Raw genomic sequence first — 22,678 nt, forward strand, 5'->3', positions numbered from 1 at the left:
GTGAGTGAAGGACAAATTTGTTGAAAGCACTGGTGCAGGCCCAAATCCGGACAATGGACATCACATCAGCCAGTGAGGCTGTGCGACATTGGAAAGCTGTTTCCAATGCGGTGATGCCCTGATGAATGCCCTTCTCAAAAGTCTACATTCTGTCTACACTTCCTGCTGCCTCGGAAAAGCAGCCAGCAAAATTAAGGACCCCATGCACCCCGGACATTCTCTCTTCCACCTTCTTCCGTCGGGAAAAATATATAAAAGTACTAGCAACTCTGGTTGCTCTCTTAAAGGAGTATTGACAATTGACTGCTGCCAACCTTTACAATATCAGGATTCACTGCGTACACTTGTGCCTCTTGGATCCAAAGTCTCACTTCAGAGACTTGACCACATGATTGAGTAGCTGATACTTGTGTTTAAAGTTTATTCATTGGTGTCACAAGTCGGCTAACATTCACACTGAAGAACAGCTTCTTCCCTGCTGCCGTCAGACTTTTGAATGGACCTACCTCGCACTAAATTGATCTTTCTCTACACCCTATCTATGACTGTAACACTACATTCTGCACCCTCTCCTTTCCTTCTCCATGAACGGTATGCTTTGTCTGTATTGCGTGCAAGAAACAATACTTTTCACTGCATAATAATACATGTGACAATCATAAATCAAATCAAATCAAGAAAGGGTGCACCAAAAGGAGGTGATGGGGCAGCACGCACGCATGCAGGGGTGGCTATGAATTTTGGGCGCGCAATTTTTGTGCGAACACCTTGGTGTGTGAGAAATCTCGGCGCGTCATCATGACAGAGCACATTTCCAAGACGTTCAAAGAATCTGCCTACTCTTAACTGCAAATGACTTAAAGACTAGAAAGGTTTCACTCCAGTTATTAGCCGTGTGGTCGCGAGGAGTCATGCTGATAATACAAACCACTTCGTGGTGAAGGGGACATCCAGACTTTGAAAATTTCTTCCTCGTTTGTGTAATTGAGCAGAAGATGATGCAGGGTATGGATTGAATCCAAAGATGTGCGGGTTAGGTTGGTTGGCCATGCTAAATTGACCCTAGTGTCAGGGGGATTAGCAGGATAAATATGTGGGATTAGGGGAATAGATCCCAGGTGGGATTGGGAGAGGCCGAATGGCCTGCTTCTGCACTGTAGGAGTTCTGTGATTCTGTGAATCCTTCCTTCTTCCCAATTGAAAAAAAATTCTTGCTTTTCCCTTTATCCTTTCACAGGATGTGGGCATCACTGACAAGTCCAGCATTTGTTGCTCTCACCTAATTGAACTGAGTGGTTCACTGGGCCCTGGGTCCAGAGTCATGTGGAAGCCAGGCTAGTTAAGGACGTTAAATTTCCTTCCCTGAAGGGAGTTAGTGAACCAGATGAGCTCTTACAACAATCGATAATGAGACTAGTTTAATAATTGATAAATTAGCTTGGCCAATGCACCTAACCAGCACACCGTTGGACTGTGGGAGGAAACCAGACCACCCGGAGGAAACCCACGCAGACACGAGGAGAACGTGCAAACTCCACACAGACAGGGACCCAAGCCGTGAATTGAACCCGGGTCCCTGGAGCTATGAGGCAGCAATGCTAACCACTGTACCCCTGTGCCGCCCACAATAAATAAATGGTTCAATTTTGAAATAAGGGGTGAGATTTTCTGGACTCCCCGCGCCTTTCCCGTGGTGGAAAGACGGAAGCACATCATCCGCCGATGGTGGGATCCTCTCGTCACGTCCTGTCAATGGAATTTCCCATTGAATCCACCTCACGCCTTCAGGAAACCCATGGCGGGGGTGGGCCATCAACAAGGCCGGAAGATCACGCCGGCTTGAACAACCGGAAAGTTTAAAATCTTTAGCAACAATTTACTACCTGCAGGTGTGAGAACTTTGGGCCTCCAGTGGAATCGAATCACGCATTGACATACGCCTTGTGCCATGAAATACTGGCCCTATCTTTCCACAGCAATTCCTGTTTAGCCTGCCATTCCAGCAATGTCATCAAACTCCCAAGATGCTTATAAGAACATAAGAACATAAGAAATAGGAGCAGGAGTCGGCCATCTAGCCCCTCGAGCCTGCCCCGCCATTCAATAAAATCATGGCTGATCTGAAGTGGATCAGTTCCACTTACCCGCCTGATCCCTATAACCCCTAATTCCCTTACCGATCAGGAATCCATCTATCCGTGATTTAAACATATTCAACGAGGTAGCCTCCACCACTTCAGTGGGCAGAGAATTCCAGAGATTCATCACCCTCTGAGAGAAGAAGTTCCTCCTCAGCTCTGTCCTAAACTGACCCCCCTTTATTTTGAGGCTGTGCCCTCTAGTTCTAGCTTCCTTTCTAAGTGGAAAGAATCTCTCCACCTCTACCCTATCCAGCCCCTTCATTATCTTATAGGTCTCCATAAGATCCCCCCTCAGCCTTCTAAATTCCAACGAGTACAAACCCAATCTGCTCAGTCTCTCCTCATAATCAACACCCCTCATCTCTGGTATCAACCTGGTGAACCTTCTCTGCACTCCCTCCAAGGCCAATATATGCTTGGTGGCGAGCTCTCGTTAATGGAGAGGCTGATGGTCCAGCAATGAATAACGATTCGCCATTCTTCCCCACACTTAGCGCTGCGCATAATAATCTTGCCATCATTTTCCAAGCAAATTCTGGGGTGTCACTTTCTTTTATCGCCCCTCCCCCCCCCCCCCCCCCAACCCCCAGGCCAACTGACACATTCCTCGGGTTGTCCTCTGACAATCTGTAGCTTTGTACTGCCATTCACACATTCCGATCACTTAACGGATGCTATTAGCACCTTTCCCAGCCTTTATCATCACCATTTACATTCCCTTTGTCCAATTACAGCACTAACCGCCTCACCCTCATCGTATAAATCGTGCCTGATTTTCTTTGCACGTCGCTCTAACAAAGAGTAATCCAGACTCACAATGTTGGCTCTATTCTCTCTCCACAGATGCTGTCAGACCTGCTGAGTTTCTCCAGCATTTTTTGTTTTTACTTTCTTTTATCGTATGGTTTTGAAGTAAAATGTTGAATAATATAAAGTTTTCTAATCTTCTGCTCATCCCCATGCCCTTACACCCATCTAAGAACTGATGTGGAGATGCTGGCGTTGGACTGGGGTGGGCACAGTAAGAAGTCTCACAGCACCAGGTTAAAGTCCAACAGGTTTATTTGGAATCATGAGCTTTCGGAGCGCTGCTCCTTCATCAGGTGAGCGGAGAGGTAGGTTTCACAAACACGGCATAAGTAGGCAAAGACAGTTCTCCGGAAGCTCTTGATTCCAAATAAACCTGTTGGACTTTGACCTGGTGTTGTGAGGCTTCTTACTGCAACTAAGAACTGACAAAGTTAGGAGTTCTGCAAAACAACAGTCAAGAATGCTGTGTCAGACCACATTGCAGTGAGCACCCAGCCCCTCCCCCACTCTGTGGGAGCAGCTTTCATTCAGACGCCCGTACTCGGTGACCCGGTTGTGTTCGAGAACATTGCCGTCGGGACATCTCCACGGGGTTGCACCTGGCAACACTTGTAGTCGCTGCTACAATCTCCCACTGAAGCAGCAGCTGTGAAAACCCACAGTACACCTGCTGAGCTGATGCGACCACAACTAAAAACATCGAGCTACCAAAGCCCACGCACACATGTGCGCACGTAAATGATACATGACCACAACCAAAACAAATGGGAACAGCGAGCTGCAGACTGCGTTGCCACTGACGCCACCAAAAGACACCACTCGCAGAACAATGTGCCGCGGTGCAGGTGGCTGCCTCCACAGAATGGTCACAGTCAGGGCAGCCATCGAGACACTGGAACCCGTCTCGGCTGCTCATGGCTGGGTCAGGGGAGAGGACAACCCCAAGCTTGGACACCCCGTGCCTGCTGACTTACCCCCATCCTCCTCCCAACGACGGCACACGAAAATGGAAACAAACGGAGGAGATCCAGGGAAGACGCGAGCAAGTCAAACAGCATCTACGGAGAGAGAAAGGAACGGAGTTAGCATTTCAGCTCTGGGGCCTTTCACCAGGATCGAGGAGAGGTAGGCGCCGGGCACTTTACAGCCCCGCCTGCCGCGGGGAATCGGAGCTGGCGAGGAACAGACAATGGGGAGGTCTGTTGACCATCGGGCGGGATATAACGGTTTTGGGATGAGTAGAGGCTATAAAACCCCTCTGAGGAAGTCTCGAACAAGTGAAAGGGAGGGGTGGGGTGAAGGAAGAGCAAATGGTCTGTGATTGGCTTGAGGTTACGTGAGGTTCCAGGACAAAAGGTTTTGTGATTCAGGAGCTAAAGGGATTGGAAAAGGAATAAAAGATATATCTAGATGAGGTGTGAATGATTGGATAGCAGCCATCTGAATAAAAAAAACAATTAATAAACTAAACAACCCAGCAAAAAAAAAAACAGGATGGGGGCAGAGACTAAGGTTCAAAATTGTTGACATAAATGATGAGTCCAGAAAAGGTAACACAGCACTGAGTTATAAGATGAGGCATTGTTCCTTGACCTTATGTTAAGCTTCATTGGAATACTGAGGCTGGTCAAGGAGAGAGTAAGCAGAATGGCAACAAGGTGGAGAATTGGAATAACAGGCAACTGTAAACTCACGGTCATGCACCAATGCATGCCTACAATACTGAACTCACTGCTCACAACATGGTCCCCACTACATTGGTAAGACCAAACGCAGACTGATTGACTGTTTCATAAAGGACCGCCAGTCAGTCACAACTACTTCTGTGGTTCGTGAGTCACTGCTGTAATGTAGGAATCGTGACAGACCAATTTGCTCACAACAAGGTCCCTACAAACCAGCCTTCCTATCCATTGACTCTGTCTACACTCCCGCTGCCTCGGCAAAGCAGCCAGCATAATCAAGGACCCCACGCACCCCGGACACATTCTCTCTTCCACCTTCTTCCGTCGGGAAGAAGATACAAAAGTCTGAGGTCGCGCACCAACCGACTCAAGAACAGCTTCTTCCCTGCTGCTGTCAGACTTTTGAACGGACCTACCTCGCATTAAGTTGATCATTTTCTACACCCTAGCTATAACTGTAACACTACATTTTGCACCCCCTCCTTTCCTTCTCTATGAACGGTATGCTTTGTCTATATAGCGCGCAAAAAACAATACTTTTCACTGTGTGTTAATACATATGACAATGATAAATCAAATCAAATCAAAAACAACAACAGGGATAATGCCCAGACAACCTCCATTTGAGCAATTATTGTTTGAAGAGTAAATACTGGCCTGGGCACAAGGGAGACTTCCCCCACTCTTATATGAAATGGCACTATGGGATCCTTCATGCCCAACTGAGAGGGAATCAGCCCAGGGGCCTCCCTTTACCCCGAAAGACGGCATCTCTGACAATGCAGCAGTCTCTCCGTGTCCCACAACCTTCTGACTCAAGAGCAAGCAGCCCCACCACCTCACGAATTGAGACTTGTCAGACTGTCAGTGCGACAGCATTCTAGAACGTGGGTTTGTGGCTGCGGACAGCAGCAGAGTGGTGACTTCCCTTTCTTTCCCTTGCAGCTGCGGAGAGGGCAGGTGTACGAACTGCCCGCCGCTGTCAAAAAGGAAAGTTTTTGCCAGGGAAAACTGAGGGAGAATCACAATGCGGCCGCTACGCATTGAGAATGGAGTCCAAACTCCTGGCCACAAAGAGACAGTACACCGCATCAGGAGCAACAGAGCTAAGCACACTTAAAGAAACCTCCAGCCTTGATACTGATACGTGAGAGAAAATGAAAAAAATCTGATAAATGTAATTAATATTGCGATATGATAACTATTCTTTTAATTATTGGCAGCTTGCTACTGTCAAGTTGAATGCTTTTCATTGATCCACAACCAGGGTCTGGACTTACTTTAGTCCTTCCCTTGTCATGTCATTGCAGTGCAACAGAATGTTTTTACAACTTCCAATTCAAAGAGATTGAAATCTCTGAGAAAAAGCAACTACATGCCGCATCTGCTGTGAGTGATCGAGACCTTTGCAACCACATGCAGTTAGCAACATTCTTTAACAAGACACTACATTCCGTCCTTTGCCGCCAGATTTTGCCTTATCAGGCGGGGCAGCTGAACAGGAATTCACACCACTATTTCCATTCACAATTGTGATTGAAACAAAAAGGAAAAGTTTTGGCGCGTAAATTTAACTCGAAGGGTAAAAAAACCCACGAGAGTCGCTTGTCTCTCTCTCTCTCTCTCTTCCTCTGCCAGCTAAGCCTGCAAGTTGTCACGACAGGATGGAAGGGTGTCAGTGAGGAATTCGAAGGGCAGGGATGCAGGTTCTGTGGGTGCGCGTACAGGCAAGTACATGAACACAGAAGGCTTGGACATGCATAACATTCAGTGAGGGAGCAAGCTGCTGGAAAACTCACCAAGCAGGTCTGAGGTTGGCTGGCACGCGGTAGAAGTGGAGCATCGCTGCATCGTTGCGTGATCCTTTTGAGAACTAGAGCATTTACCTGCCAGGAAATGACACGCTTCAGAAGGAAACGCCTGGTTTCCTTGCTTCTCAGCTCAAGATCATTAAGCCCCACACACAAATTTCAAACTGACACTTTTAATCAGAGCTACGCCCTTTGCAACTTATTCTCATTCCCTTTCAAAACAACAGTTCGAAATACTTATGTTATACTTAAAATAAAACATCAAATAGAAAGGCTGATTACTCTGAACCAAATCTTCCATGCCACTTCTGTGATTGGAGTTAAACTTCTCTGCAATGAGTACCCCAAGTGAACAAAACTTTATTTTGCAACAATGCTGTGATCTCTCGCAAGAAGACTTGAAGATGGAATTAGTTCCTTGAAGTTGTCTCTCAGTCTAACTGTATATAGTGCACACACCCCACTGTGTGGTTGCATTAGATTTACCACAGTTTGCCTCATCACCTGGTCTTCACCATTTCTTGCTTTAAGTATCTCCCAAAACCAGTTGTTTGGCCAATTGGTGATGGTCTAGTGGCATTATTGCTAGACTATTAATCCAGAAACTCAGCTCATGTTCTGGGGACACGGGTTCGAATCCCGCCACGGCAGATGGTGGAATTTGGAATCAATAAAAAATATCTGGAATTAAGAACCTACTGATGACCATGAAACCATTGTCGATTGTCGGAAAAACCCATCTGGTTCACTCATGTCCTTTAGGGGAGGAAATCTGCCATCCTTACCTGGTCTGGCCTCCATGTTACTCCAGAGCCACAGCAATGTGGTTGTCTTTGAACTTCCCTCCAAGGGCAACTAGGGATGGGCAATGAATGCTGGCCCAGCCAGCGACGCCCATGTCCCACGAATGAATAAAAAAAATTGGTGCTCCAGAGAATCAATTGCACTACCCAGTGTAAAAAAAAGGGAACACGAAGATTCCCAGGTTAGAAGCGAAGGTTTAGGACAGATTAGCTGGTTTCGGCCAGGTAGATAGTCCGAGGAGTTACAATTTTCTTCAGGATTTTCATCAGCCCAATTAAGGTTTAAAGTGTAAAGGTCTCAGGTTTATATATTATTTCACAAGTAGGCTTACATTAACACTGCAATGAAATTACTGTGAAAATCCCGTGGTCGCCACACTCCAGCACCTGTTTGGGTACACTGAGGGAGAATTTAGCATGGCCAATGCAACTAACCAGCACATTTTTCAGAGTTATCCTTCTATCCATGAGCTGATGATCTCTTCATAGGGAGAATTCTTGTGAAGTGAACCACAAGCTGGATTGTGATGTGCATGACACGGGTCAAAGGTGGGAAATTCCAAGTTGAGTCCTCGAGGGAAGGAAATCTGCCGCCCTTACCTGGTCTGGCCTACATGTGACTCATCTCCAAACTCCTTGGCCTGGGCCTCGGCACCTCCCTCTGCAACAGGATCCTGAACTTCCTAACTCACAGACCATACGGATAGGCAACAACACATCCTCCATGATCATCCTCAACACCGGTGCCCCACAAGGCTGTGTTCTCAGCCCCCTACTATACTCCTTATACACCTATGACAGTGCGGCCAAATTCTCCTCCAATTTGATTTTCAGGTTTGCTGACGACATCACTATAGTGGGTTGGATCTCAAATAGTGACGAGACAGAGTACAGAAATGAGATAGAGAATCTGGTGAACTGGTGCAGCAACAATAATCTCTCCCTCAATGTCAACAAAATGAAGGAGAATGTCATCGACTTCAGGAAGCGTAAAGGAGAACATGCCCCTGTCCACATCAACGGGGACAAAGTAGAAAGGGTCGAGAGCTTCAAGTTTTTAAGTGTCCAGATCACCACAACCTGTCCTGGTCCCCCCATGCCGACACTATAATTAAGAAAGCCCACTAATGCCTCTACTTTCTCAGAAGACTAAGGAAATTTGGCATGTCAGCTATGACTCTCACCAACTTTTACAGATGCACCATAGAAAGCATTCTTTCTGGTTGTATCACAGCTTGATATGGCTCCTGCTCTGCCCAAGGCCGCTAGGAACTACAAAAGGTCGTGAATGTAGCCCAATCCATCATGCATCCAGCCTCCTGTCCATGGACTCTATCTACACTTCCCACTGCCTCGGCAAAGCAGCCAGCCTAATTAAGGATCCCACGCACACCGGACATTCTCTCTTGCTCCTTCTTCTGAGGTCACGTACCAACCGACTCAAGAACAGCTTCTTCCCTGCTGCTGTCAGACTTTTGAATGGACTTACCTTGCATTCAGTGGATCTTTCTCTACAGCCTAGCTGTGATTGTAACACTACATTCTGCACTCTCTCCTTTCCTTCTCTATGAACAGTATGCTTTGTCTGTACTCTGACAGATTGGCATGTGCACCAATAGATAAGCTCACTCTGTTAGACAGAAACCTGGTGAATCAGGAGCATAGACACACAGAGAGATCTGGGAGTACAGGTCCACAGATCCTGAACAGTGGCAGTACAGGTGGAAAAGGTGAAGAAAGCATATGGCACGCTTGCCTTCATCGGACGGGGCATCGAGTATAAAAGTTGGCAAATTATGTTACAGTTATATAAAATGTTGGTTAGGCCGCATTTGGAATACTATGTCTAATTCTAGTCACCACATAACCAGAAGGACGTGGAGGCTTTGGAGGGAGTACAGAAAAGGTTGACCAGGATGTTGCCTGGTGTGGAGGGTATTAGTTATGAGGAGAGATTGAATAAACTGGGATTGTTCTCCCTGGGAAGACGGAGGCTGAGGGGCGACCTGATGGAAGTTTATAAAATTATGAGGGGCAAAGATAAGGTGAGCAGTTGGAAGCTTTTTCCCAGGGTAAAAATGACAATTGCAAGGGGGCACAAGTTCAAGGTAAGGGGGGAAAGGTTCAGTAGAGATGTGCGGGGCAAGGTTTTACACAGAGCATGGTGGGGGCCTGGAATGCATTGCCAAATGAGGTGGTTGAGGTGGGCACTTTAGTGACATTTAAGACTTATCTGGATAGACACATGAACAGGTGGGGAATGGAGGGATGCAGACGGTTAGTCTAGATAGAACAACGTGATGGGCGCAGGCTTGGTGGGCCAAGGGGGCCTCTTCCTGCGCTGTACTGTTCGTTGTTCTTTACATAACAAAGTCCAAAGATGTGTGGGTTAGGTTGATTGGCCATGTTAAATTGACCCTAGTGTCAGGGGGATTAGCAGGACAACTATGTGGGGTTACGGGAATCAGGCCTGGGTGGGATTGTGATCGGTGCAGACTTGATGGGCCGAATTGCCTCCTTCTGTACTGTTGGGATTCTATGAACAAATATACAGTTCTTGACATGAATGCAGCATATTATAATTTTCTTCCATTTTAAGAGCCAAATTGGTAGTTTGATGGCCTTTTTATAATTGTGCTTCTGAGATTGCAACTTATGTCAGGAACCGGTTGACTTCATCCAAGTATGGGTGACTGATTCAATTTGCACAGCTTTAACAGTTCATCATCAGTCTTAATGTCTCACTAATTCTCTGGGGATCTGAATTGTTCCCCTTTGTGATACCTCTGCACTGAGCATTCTTGTCACGGTCTCTTGGTTACAAGTGTTGGCACCCGCCATTGTCAGTATTCTCATGATCAAATAATTGGATGGGATTTTCCGGCTGTTCCCACCAGTGGGATGTTCCGGTCCCGCCGATGGCGACCCCCGCTGCGGGTTCCCCATGGGCAGAAGGCTCGAACAACGGGAAAGCCCGCTGGCCGTATTGGCATTAGAATATTCCACTGTTGGCCAAGGGGGGTGGGGGGGGACCTCTGCCACTGCCAAACATGGTGTGGGGGGGGTGAGTGTGGAAAGTCCCACCCATTATCTTCCCTCCTCGCTACCAAGAGGTTTACCTAGTGTCTCACCCGCTGAGTATAATACCCCCCACCTTGCAGCTGTGAGTGAAGCTACTTTACATAATCACACACATACAAATGTGGGGGAAGAAAAGACCCACTGGTTCAACCAGCTCATCCCACACACAACTGTAATTCCTTTGTGTAACAAAAGCAAAATGCTGCAGATGCTGAAGCTCTGAAATAAAAGCAGAAAGTGCTGGAAAATCTCAGCTTCTCTGGCAGCATCGGTGTAGAGAAAAACAGTTTTTGTTTCGAGTCATACTGAACTCGAAACGTGGGTGTAATTTAATGGCCCCTTTGCGGTGGGGGTGTGGTCTGAAAAGACAGCCAGTCATTCAAAAATCCACTGACCTCAGCGGGACTGGAAAATCCCACCGGTGGGCGAGGGCTGTAAAATTCTGCCTGTTAACTCTGTTTCTCTCTACACAGAGGCTGCTAGATCTGCTGAACTTTTCCAGCACTTTCTATAATATCTCACGGACAACAATAGCTACAGTCACTGGAAAGCGCCACACTCTCTCAGGAGAGGTGAAAATGCAGGTTAAAAAATCCAGGTTAACTGGAAGGGAAGTAACCTGGAAAATTCTTCCCTGACTCCTTTGAAATCGAAATTCCTGCTGGGGAACCACAATGGCCTCTGATTGGTGTCAACAGGACCTACCACTTGTACAAATTTAGGAACTTAGTGAGTCACTTTCCACCCCATAAGTTGGCACCTTGTTCCACAGGTCAACTATTCTCTGGGGAAAGGACCAACACCTAATCTAGATCGGGCCTTAGATAACTAACTTAGACCATAAGGCAGAGGAACAGAAGTCGGCCATTCAGCCCATCAAATTTGCAGTGCCATTCAATGAGATCATGACTGATCTGATATGGTAATCCCTAACTCCACTTTCCCATATTATCCTATACCCCTTGATTCCCTTACTGATTAAAAATCTGTCTATCTCAGCCTTGGATACATTTAACAACCCAGCCTTGACAGCCTCTGCCGACTGAGAGAAGAAATTTCTCCTCATCTCTATCTTAAATGAGCGACCCCCTTACTCTGAGATTATGTCCTTTGGTCCCAGACTCTCCCACGAGGGGAAACACGTCTCAGCATCCTGTCAAGCCCCCTGGGAATCCTATATGTCTCAACAAGGTTGCCTATCCATCTCCTGAACTCCAATGAGTTCAGGCCCAACCTTCTCAACCTCTCCTCATAAGAAAATCCCTCCACACCCAGGATCAAGCCAATGAACCTTCTCTGGACTGCCTCCAATGCCAGCATCTCTTTCTTTAGATATTTAACTCAAACAAACTGTCTAAACAAACACAACATAATCCTTTCTTCATCCTATGAATCTGAATCAGAGTATCCCTTGGTCTATGCTTCTCTGAAATATTCCACCAAATGGCACAGTTGTGGGATCCATCTCCTATTTGCTAGATTGTTCATGCTCCCTGCCTTGCCTGCTACTCTGTCGTAACCATTCACACCTCCTCTTGACTCATCATTTGTTTTGTCACCTGTCCCATTCCCGCCTTTGCCTTGCACTGTCATCCCGTTTGTTATTCTATCAATTCTGCCATCCCCCAGATCAGAGCTATCCTTTTTTGATCTTTTCCTGCTCCCTGCCCTTCATCCTTGGCTCTGTATTTGTTTAAAAGCCATTCATCTCTGAATACTTTCCAATTGCGATGTAAGGTGATAGACCCGAAACAAAGAGCTGGAATTTTATTCAGCGCAAGTGGATGTGGATTGAGGATGGGTCACTATTGGGGCCCCATTCAGCTCTGTTTTGCTTTGCTCAGATGCTGCCCGACCTACTGAGCATCTTCTTCCCTGCTGCCATCAGAGTTTTGAATGGACCGGCCTTGCATTAAGTTGATCTTTCTCTACACCCTAGCTATGACTGTAACACTACATTCTGCACTCTCTCCTTTCCTTCTCTATGAACGGTATGCTTTGTCTGTATAGTGCGCAAGAAACAATACTTTTCACTGTATTCCAATACATGTGACAATAATAAATCAAATCAAATCAAATCATTTCCAGCATTTTCAGTTTTCATCTCCACTTTCCTGCATCCAGAGTTTTACTTCAAGCACTTAGAACTATAGAACCATAGAAACCCTACAGAGCAGAAAGAGGCCATTTGGCCCATCGAGTCTGCACTGACCACAATCCCACCCAGGCCTTATCCCCATATCCCTGCATATTTACCCGCTAATCCCTCTAACCTATGCATCTCAGGACACGAAGGGGCAATTTTAGCATGGCCAATCAACCTAACCCGCACATCTTTGGAATGGGACTATAGAAAGTTTCTAATGCAGAAGGAGGCCGTTCAGTCCATCCAGCCAGCTCATTGAAGTAGTGGAGGCTACCTCATTAAATATGTTTAAGACAGGTAGATAGATTTCTGATCAATAAGGGAATTAAGGGTTATGGGGAGCGGGCGGGTAAGTGGAACTAAACCACTATCAGATCAGCCATGATCTTATTGAATGGCGGGGCAGGCTCGAGGGGCTAGATGGCCTACTCCTGCTCCTATTTCTTATGTTCTTATGTTCTAAGAAGAAAAAATTAAACTAGGTGCTCTTTTTAATTGAACTTACCAGCACCTGGTCCGTAGCCTTGCGGGTTCCAGCATTTCAGATGCAGATCCAGGTGCCTTTACAATGAGTTGAGCATTTCAGCCTCAATCACCAATTTGGGCAGTGAATTCCAGACACCCACCACCCTCTGGGTGAAAAAGCTTTTCCTCATGTCCCCTATTCTACCAATCACCTTAAATCTATGTACCTTCAACCAATACCCCCCACCCCCCAACCTCCCCCCCCCACCCCCCTCACCCCCCGCTGCCCCCCACAACACCTCCACCTCCCCATGGCGCCAATTGCACCAGGAAATCTCCCTGCAAGGACATTTGTCTCAGTTCTGTTCAGGTGTACAGATCCCACCTTCCCTAGAGCTGGTCCCAATGCCTCAGAAACATGAAGCCGTCCCTCCTACACCAGCCATGCATTTAATCACTCAGTTCTTCCATTTCCATACTTGCTTGCATGTGGGACTGGGAGTAATCCTGGAGCTGTGAGGCATAGCAGCAGTGCTAACCACTGTGCCACTGACATGTCATATTAAATGGCGGAGAAGGCTTGATGGGCTGAATGGCTTATTCCTGTTCCTATGTTGCTAAATGATTCTTTTTTTTCCCATTAATTTGTTTATTCAAGTAAAGCTGCCAGAAATAATGTAGAAAAGAAGTTTGATAAAGAGTTAAGAGCTTTGGGACAGAACTGAGGATTTATGGACATGAGGAAAAGCATTTTCACCCAGAGGGTGGTGGACAGAACTGAGCAGGCACGAGATAGGCAAGTGGACAATCAATGTCCTTCTGTAGAATTGAGAACTAGAAATGGAGAGGAGAAAAAAGCAATATGTTTCTGTCAAGCACCTTCTAAAGAACCAGATTTTCATTTATATAGCACCTTTCATATTGAATTAGAGGCATACAAGATGATCAGAGGATTAGATAGGGTGGACAGTGCGAGCCTTTTTCCTCAGATGGTGATGGCTAGCACGAGGGGACATAGCTTTAAATTGAGGGGTGATAGATATAGGATATAGGACAGATGTCAGAGGTAAGTTCTTTACTCAGAGAGTAGTAAGGGCGTGGAATGCCCTGCCTGCAGCGGTAGTGGACTCGCCAACATTAAGGGCATTTAAATGGTCATTGGATAAACATATGGATGATATTGGAATAGTGTAGGTTAGATGGGTTTTAGATTGGTTTCACAGGTCGGCGCAACATCGAGGGCCGATGTGGTGTCCCATAGAACATTACGAGCGCCGTAATGTTCTATGTTCTATGTTCATGTCCTCAGGACACCTTAAAAAGTACTTTGCAGCCAATTAACATTGATTGTCGAAATCGATGTATGGAATGCACATTGGAAACGTGGCAGCAATTTCGTGCACAGCAAGCTCCCACTCACCAATGACTATGCGATAACGACGAGATAATCAGTTTTAGTGATGTTAATCACAAGGTAAGTGTCCAGCTTCTGAAAGCTCACTTGCTCGTCTTCAAAAATTGTACCAGGAGATCTTAAACACACACTTGAGAGAGCAGACTATTCTTCATTCGTTCATGGGGTGTAGGCATCACAGGCTGGGCCAGCATTTGTTGCCCATCCCTGAGGGCATTTAAGAGACACATTGCTGTGAAATGGACTCACATGCAGTCCAGACCAGGTAAGGATGGCAGATTTCCTTCCCTAAAGGGAAGTGAGCCAGATGGAATTTTACAACAATCGACAATGGCCGGCATGAGACTCCAGATATTCTTTTTATTGAATTCAAATTTCACCATTTGCCACGGTGGGATTCGAACCCAGGGCATTACCCTGTGTCTCTGGATTATTTGTCCAGTGACAATAGCACTGTCCCACTGCTGGTCCCTGGTTAATGTCTTCTCTGAAAGACAGCACAACCATCAAAGAACAAAGGACAAAGAATAATACAGTACAGGAAAAGGCCCTTCCGCCCACCAAGCCTGCGCTGATCATGTTGTCCTATCCAGACCAACTGCCTGTATCCCTCTATTCCCCCGTTCATGGTATATCCAGATAAGTCTTAAATGTCATTAATGTATCTGCTCAACTATCTCACTTGGCAGTGCATTCCAGGCCCCCACCACCCTCTGTGTAAATACCTACCCCCCGCACCTCTCCACGGACCCTTTCCCCCCTTACCTTGAACTTGTGCCCCCTTGTAATTATCATTTCTGCCCTGGGAAAAAGCTTCCAACTGTTCACGTTATCCATACCCCTCATAATTTTATAAACTTCTATCAGGTCGCCCCTCAGTCTCTGCTTTTCCAGGGAGAACAATCCCAGTTTATTCAATCTCTCCTTCTAGCTAATACCCTCCACACCAGGCAACATCCTGGTAAACCTTTTCTGCACTCCCTCCATAGCCTCCACGTCTTTCTGGTAGTGTGGTGACCAGAATTGGACACAGTATTCCAAATGTGGCCTAACCAACGTTTTACAACACTGTAACATAATTTGCCAACTTTGAAACTCGATGCCCCGGCCAATGAAGACAAGCACGCCATATGCTTTCTTCACCACCTTTTCCACCTGTGCTGCCACTTTTAAGAATCTGTGGACCTCCACGCCCAGATATCTCTGTGTGTCTATGTTCCTGATGCTTCCAGCATTTATTTTATAGCTTCCCACCTGAATTGGAAGCAGATTAGATTAGATTTTTGTACCTCAAGTCTCTGGTAGGGGATTTGCACCTACAATTTTTTTGACATAGATGTGGAGTAAACTACCCAATGAGAAACAGCTGACACTGCTACATCAAAATGGAAATATTATCTACAGACCCACTTGCTATGAAGCAGCTGGCCCATATATACGAGTATGTGTGCGTGTGTGTGTGTGTGCGTGTGCGTGTGCATGTATGTTTGTATGTATGTGCACGCATGGTTTCTATGTATTTGTGTGCGTTTGCATGTGTGTGTATGTACATGTGGTGTGTGTGTGCGCATGTGCGTACATTTGTGTGTATGTGTGCATGTGTGTGCTGTGTGTTTTTTCTATGTGCTAAATCCATTTATGCATTTGAGTGTGTGCATGTGCATGCATGCATTTGTGCATGTCTGCATTTTTGTGTATGTGTGCATGTGGGCGGCACGGTAGCACAGTGGTTAGCACTGCTGCTTCACAGCTCCAGGGACCTGGGTTCGATTCCCGGCTTGGGTCACTGTCTGTGTGGAGTTTGCACGTTCTCCTCGTGTCTGCGTGAGTTTTCTCCGGGTGCTCCGGTTTCCTCCCACAGTCCAAAGATGTGTGGGTTAGGTTGATTGGCCATACTAAAATTGCCCCTTAGTGTCCTGAGATGCGTAGGTTAGAGGGATTAGTGGGTAAAATATGTAGGGATATGGGGGTAGGGCCTGGGTGGGAATGTGGTCAGTGCAGACTCGATGGGCCGAATGGCCTCTTTCTGTACTGTAGGGATTCTATGTGTGCGTGCGTGCGTGTGGGCAGGCGCGTGCTTGAGAAAGCTATAAATGGGTAACTGCTACTTCACAGCCATGCTTGTGGTTGTGTGGTAACACCTTTGCCTCTGAAACAGAAAGCTCAGCTTTCAACTCCAATTCCAGAGATTTACACACAAATATCCAGGCTAGCTTCTCAATGTAGTCCTTCGGAGCAGCACAAGAGTTACTTTTCAAAGTAACTGTTGTAATATAAGAAATGATGTGGAGATACAGGCGTTGGACTGGGGTACACACAGCGATGAAGGAGCAGCGAGCGCTCCGAAAGCGAGGGGCTTTTGCTACCAAATAAACCTGTTGGACTTTAACCTGGTGTTGTGAGACTCCTTACTGTGTTTACCCCAGTCCAACGCCGGCATTTCCACATCATTTCTTATATTGCAACAGTGAGTACACTTTGAAAAGTAACTCTTGTGCTGTTCAGAGTGCCCTGAGGTTTGGGAAGTACTATAGAGATGCAAGACTTACTGCTTGCCAGAGCCCTGCAATTTCTCAACCAAGCTGAAACATTCAACAGGCGGATGATTGCATAAGCTGTCTCTGAGGCTTCTGGAGCCACAGAGAGGCAAACAAAAGCAAATACACTCAGCACAGCCCGGAAGCCTGTGCTTAGGCCTCTGTACAGCCAGCTGACTGATGACAGCCTGAAATAAAAACAGAAAATGCTGGGAATATGAAGGAAAAGACAGGCCTACCCACATGCCTGAAGCATCATAACAAGAAAGATAGAATCACTTGTAGCACCTTTCACAATGTCAAGACATCCATTTCCGTGAAGTATTTCTCAAAGTGCGGTCACTGTTTTAAGAGAGGAAGGACAGTCAGCATGTGTAGCTAAGATTCCAAAGCTAAGTAGCAGTGTGATAATGATCAGACAATTCATGTTGGTTGGAACTTTATTCTTGCGTCTTTCACTGTTAACAGCAATTAGTTATTTTGTAAAGGGGAATCATTGGTGCTGTAGTTTTTGGCAGTGGGTTTTTCACCACCGAGTCCTCAGGAATTGAATCATAGGCTGCAGTTTCAGTGAACGGTAAAGATGCCACGTGGAACAATTGTGGGGGGGTCGGTGGGGGGGTGGGGAGTGGCAGATTCTAGTGAGAGGAGACACACAGGCAAAAAAAAAGGTGCTGGGCATCTGAGAACCCGGGTTTTACAAAATGAACCGCAGGGGCTGTTGCAAGAGGCATTACAAAGATACAGCAGGAAGTTGGTAGTGAGAAGCATTGGATCAGAGTGAAGGAAACTGTACTATACATCTAACTGTGGTAGAAATGCGCGGCAAGTGACTTGTGGCCTGACAGAATTTAATTTCTGCTCCGCCTCCACCTCTATTTATAAAACTTCATGAGGCCATCTGCTCCATCTGAACCTTCCACCCCTCCCATTTTTAATTCCTCTTCCACCTTTACAATTATACCATTTAGCTTCTATTGCCTCTCCTTATTCTTCCTTTCAAATTCCCCTACATTAAATTGTATCCATTTTTTATTCATTCGTGGGACATGTGCGTCGCTGGCTGGGCCAGGATTTATTGCCCATCCCTAGTTGCCCTTGAGAAGGTGGTGGTGAGCTGCCTTCTTGAATCGCTGCAGTCCACGCGCTGTGGGCTGACCATGTGTTTGCCCATATCTTGTTTTTTTTTTAGTTTTTACCCCAACCTTAAAGTTACAAAGCCAATGCTCAGAATGGACTGGGCAAACCCAAATTCATCTCCTTGCTTTCTCCAAAAACCAAATTCAAAATCCAATTGAATCCATTTCAAGGTCCCCACAAAAGAGACTACCAAGATCCAAGCTGACAAGATGAGGCATTGCACCCCATCTTGATCTGATGCTTGATCTTAGCCAAAAGTCCGAGAAGTGTTTGCCCATTTCACCAAGCTATACACATCCCCCTGAATTCTGCTACTGACCTGCTTTCTGTGCCTGCTGAGGTTGATCCTTCTCCCCAGCACCTCAAGCACTGTCTGCCTGTCCACAACCGCTACGACTCTCACCAACTTTTACAGGTGCACCATAGAAAACATTCTTTCTGGTTGTATCGCAGCTTGGTATGGCTCCTGCTCTGCCCAAGACCGCAAGGAACTACAAAAAGTAGCCCAATCCATCACGCAAACCAGCCTCCCATCCATTGACTCTGTCTACACTTCCCACTGCCCGGGAAAAGTAGCCAGTATAATCAAGGACCCCACACACCCTGGACATTCTCTCTTCCACCTTCTTCCATCGGGAAAAAGATAAAAAAGTCTGAGGATACGTACCAACCGACTCAAGAACAGCTTCTTCCCTGCTGCCTTCAGACTTTTGAATGGACCTAACATATATTAAGTTGATCTTTCTCTACATCCTAGCTGTGACTGTAACACTATATTCTGCATCCTCTCCTTCCCTTCTCTCGTATGTACTCTATGAACGGTATGTTTTGTCTGGATAGCGCCCAAGAAGCAATACTTTTCACTTTATCCCAATACATGTGACAATAATAAATCAAATCAAATCAACCTTGTTCTTTCCTTTGTTTCTTTGCCATTTGTTCCGACGTCAGATATGACTTTTGACTGTTCCTGTCTGTTGCCCACTCCTGTCCATCAAACCGAAGGTTCTAGTGCCCATTCTGAGGCATCCGCCCATACAGCATACCATACGTGACTCACGCCTGTGTGTGCAGAAGTGCTTGTCGAGATACTTGATGACCGAGTACCCTAAGACAACTGCATTGCCCTGTTCCCGCTCCTACCCACATCCTCCCAGTCATTTACCTCACAGCGCCATGGATCTGCTTTACAGTGTACTCCTCCAGAGGGATCAGCAACCTCACAGCAGACACACAGTGAGGCTGCCACACTCATGAAGAATGCTGGATATTTGCAACATTAAGCCAATATTTTTCTGTCGTTACAGATCTCCTGTATTTGTTTTTTCCTTTCTAATTTCGTAAACAGGACGACACATGATGGCAAAGGAGGAGGATCTCAGAACTGACAACACAACCAAATGTCTCTTTGCGTTCTGTTTATGTTTTTTGCATTTCCTCTTTTTCTCCACACCACAAGCACACCACAAGTCAGAGACCAGCCCCCAGCCTAAATCAGCGAGGCCATTTTGAAGGGAGGAGGGGGTGAGAGGGGGTAAGGTGCAGGAATTGAGAGACCTGTGGCTGTTTGTATACACGACTCTGAAGGCACTATGACTAATCATTCAGGCTTTTTAAAAAAAGCAAGTGTGATCATTAGAAGCAGGGGGCTAGATTTTATATGATCCTGGTTTCCTCTGGCTAAAATGTCTTGATGTGGAGATGCCGGCGTTGGACTGGGGTGAACACAGTAAGAGTTTTAACAACACCAGGTTAAAGTAACCAGGTTAGAGTGGTGACATTTCCACTCCATCTGACGAAGGAGCAGCGCTCTGAAAGCTAATGGCATTTGCTACCAAATAAACCTGTTGGACTTTAACCTGGTGTTGTTAAAACTCTTAAAATGTCTTGGCATGGGGTATGGGAAACTGGCCATAATTCTGGCTGCCCTAAAGTCATTTAATATTGGGGGCAGCATTAATTGTTTAAGGTGAGAACTCCCACCACTAGCTGGGGAGGAATTCCCTTTGTAGAGAGCTACTGGTCAATTTAGGGCGGCATGGGGCGCAGTGGTTAGCACTGCTGCCTCACAGTGCCAGGGACCCTATCTACCCTATCTATCTATCAGAGATAGATAGGTTTTTGATTAATAAGGGGATCAGGGGTTATGGGGAAAAGGCAGGAGAATGGGGTTGAGAAAAATATCCGCCATGATTGAATGGTGGAACGAACTCGATGGGCCAAATGGCCTAATTCTGCTCCTATGTCTTGTGGTCTTATGACCTGGGTTCAGTTCCAGCCTTGGGTGACTGTCCGTGCGGAGTTGCACATTCTTCCTGTATCTGGGTGTGACTCACCTAATGAAGGAGCAGCGCTCCGAAAGCTCGTGATTCCAAATAAACCTGTTGGACTTTAACCTGGTGTTCATAGAAATCATAGAAACCCTACAGTGCAGAAGGAGGCCATTCGGCCCATCGAGTCTGCACTGACCACAATCCCACCCAGGCCCTACCCCCACATATTTACCCACTAATCCCTCTAACCTACGCATCCCAGGACTCTAAGGGGCAATTTATAACCTGGCCAATCAACCTAACCCGCACATCTTTGGACTGTGGGAGGAAACCGGAGCACCCGGAGGAAACCCACGCAGACACAAGGAGAATGTGCAAACTCCACACAGACAGTGACCCGAGCCGGGAATCGAACCCGGGACCCTGGAGCTGTGAAGCTGCAGTGCTAACCACTGTGCTACCGTGCCGCCCTGTTGTGAGACTTCCTACTGTGCCCACCCCAGTCCAACTCCGGCATCTCCACATCATGGTTTAACAGATCCCATGTCACTGTTATAAAGAGAAGGAGAGTTATTAACAATGCCCTGGCCATTATGTTTCCCTCAACTAACATCACCTAAAATCGACTATCAAGTCAATATTATGTTACTGTTTGTGAGGAATTGGCTGCTGCGTTTCCTTCATTACAACAGTAGCAAAACTGCAAAAAGTACTTTGTTGGCTGTGTTGTGCTTTGGAAGATCATGATGTTATGAAAAGTTCTATAGAAATGCAAGCCCTTTCTCTACTTTATACCGAGTACCTACCATCAAGCGCTAAGCTTGATCTACCCTTCACTCAACATTCACATGAACACTATTTTCATAGAATCCTACAAAAGGAAGTCATTTGGCCCATTGCGTCAGCACTGACTCTCTGACAGAGTGTCTCACCCACACTATCCCCATAGCCCCACACACATTTACCATGGCCAATCCCCCTAACCTACACATCATTGGACACTAAGGGGCAATTTATCATGTCAAATCCACTTAATCCGCACATCTTTGGACCGTGGGAGGAAACCAGAGCACCCAGAGGAAACCCACACAGATTTGGGGAGAACGCGCAAACTCCACCCAGACAGTGACCCAAAGCCTCAATCGAACCCAGGTTCCTGGAGCTGACAGGCAGCAGTGCTAACCACTGTGCCACCGTGCCGCCCACTCTAACAGAGTTTACTGATTAGTGACCAGAGGTAGGGAGGCCAGACTGACTTCGTTTGCTGACTTGACTGCGATGGGTTAACTCAGCTCAGACTGAATCGCTGCATTTAGAACTTCTTGTGATTTATGTGGTTCAGTGCTGCACTGGGTGTTGTCAGTAACCATGTGACCCGCATTGGCCTCATGTGGGATTGGTTTATGGAACCTACATTTTAATCTAGTTTAGGCATGAATAGTTCTGCTCTGATATTAACCATTTAGTTTGAATTTTACTTAGAGAGTCAGTGGAAACAGATGGAGTCAATGTATTCAAAAGCACGTTGGAATTCAGAAAATTGTACACAAAGAACAAAGAACAGTACAGCACAGGAAACAGGCCCTTCGGCCCTCCAAGCCTGTGCCGCTCCTTGGTCCAACTAGACCAATCGTTTGTATCCCTCCATTCCCAGGCTGCTCATGTGACAATACTGTAAACAAGTAATTTGAAACACAATTGTGTGGTAATTGCAGTATATTTGGAAGGAAATAAAAGTGCAAATTGGATTTATGGCTCAGAAAGCTTTGCACCATGTTTTGTTGGCATACTTCATGTCTGTTTCTGCTACATACCCACTGATAGGCATTGATCATAGAATCATGGAACCATTGAATGATAGAACATAGAACATAGAACAGTACAGCACAGAACAGGCCCTTCGGCCCACGATGTTGTGCCGAGCTTTATCTGAAACCAAGATCAAGCTATCCCACTCCCTATCATCCTGGTGTGCTCCATGTGCCTAACCAATAACCGCTTAAATGTTCCTAAAGTGTCTGACTCCACTATCACTGCAGGCAGTCCATTCCACACCCCAACCGCTCTCTGCGTAAAGAACCTACCTCTGATATCCTTCCTATATCTCCCACCATGAACCCTATAGTTATGCCCCCTATCCCCTTCATCATTTTATAAACCTCTATTAAGTCTCCCCTCAGCCTCCTCCACTCCAGAGAGAACAGCCCTAGCTCCCTCAACCTTTCCTCATAAGACCTACCCTCCAAACCAGGCAGCATCCTGGTAAATCTCCTCTGCACTCTTTCCAGCGCTTCCACATCCTTCTTATAGTGAGGTGACCAGAACTGCACACAATATTCCAAATGTGGTCTCACCAAGGTCCTGTACAGTTG

The 22,678-nt window shown here is 46.3% G+C and overlaps 1 protein-coding gene across 3 annotated transcripts in view; it reads right to left on the reverse strand.

The window, feature by feature from the left end:
* Positions 1 to 22,678, reverse strand: part of LOC144499885 (S-geranylgeranyl-glutathione receptor P2RY8-like) — an 88,847-nt gene that overhangs the window by 23,382 nt on the left and 42,787 nt on the right. Inside the window, exons 1-2 of one of the 3 annotated variants that reach the window (XM_078222517.1) lie at positions 12,983 to 13,093; positions 3,926 to 4,009 (exon numbers count right to left, since the gene is read on the reverse strand). The gene's annotated coding sequence lies outside the window, so the exon portion shown is untranslated. Of the gene's footprint in view, positions 1 to 3,925; positions 4,010 to 6,435; positions 6,514 to 12,982; positions 13,094 to 22,678 lie in introns of those variants that run through there. The other 2 variants (XM_078222516.1, XM_078222518.1) reach the window with 2 other exon arrangements.

This window comes from Mustelus asterias, chromosome 10 (genome assembly GCF_964213995.1).
Source record: "Mustelus asterias chromosome 10, sMusAst1.hap1.1, whole genome shotgun sequence".
Taxonomy (NCBI): domain Eukaryota; kingdom Metazoa; phylum Chordata; class Chondrichthyes; order Carcharhiniformes; family Triakidae; genus Mustelus; species Mustelus asterias.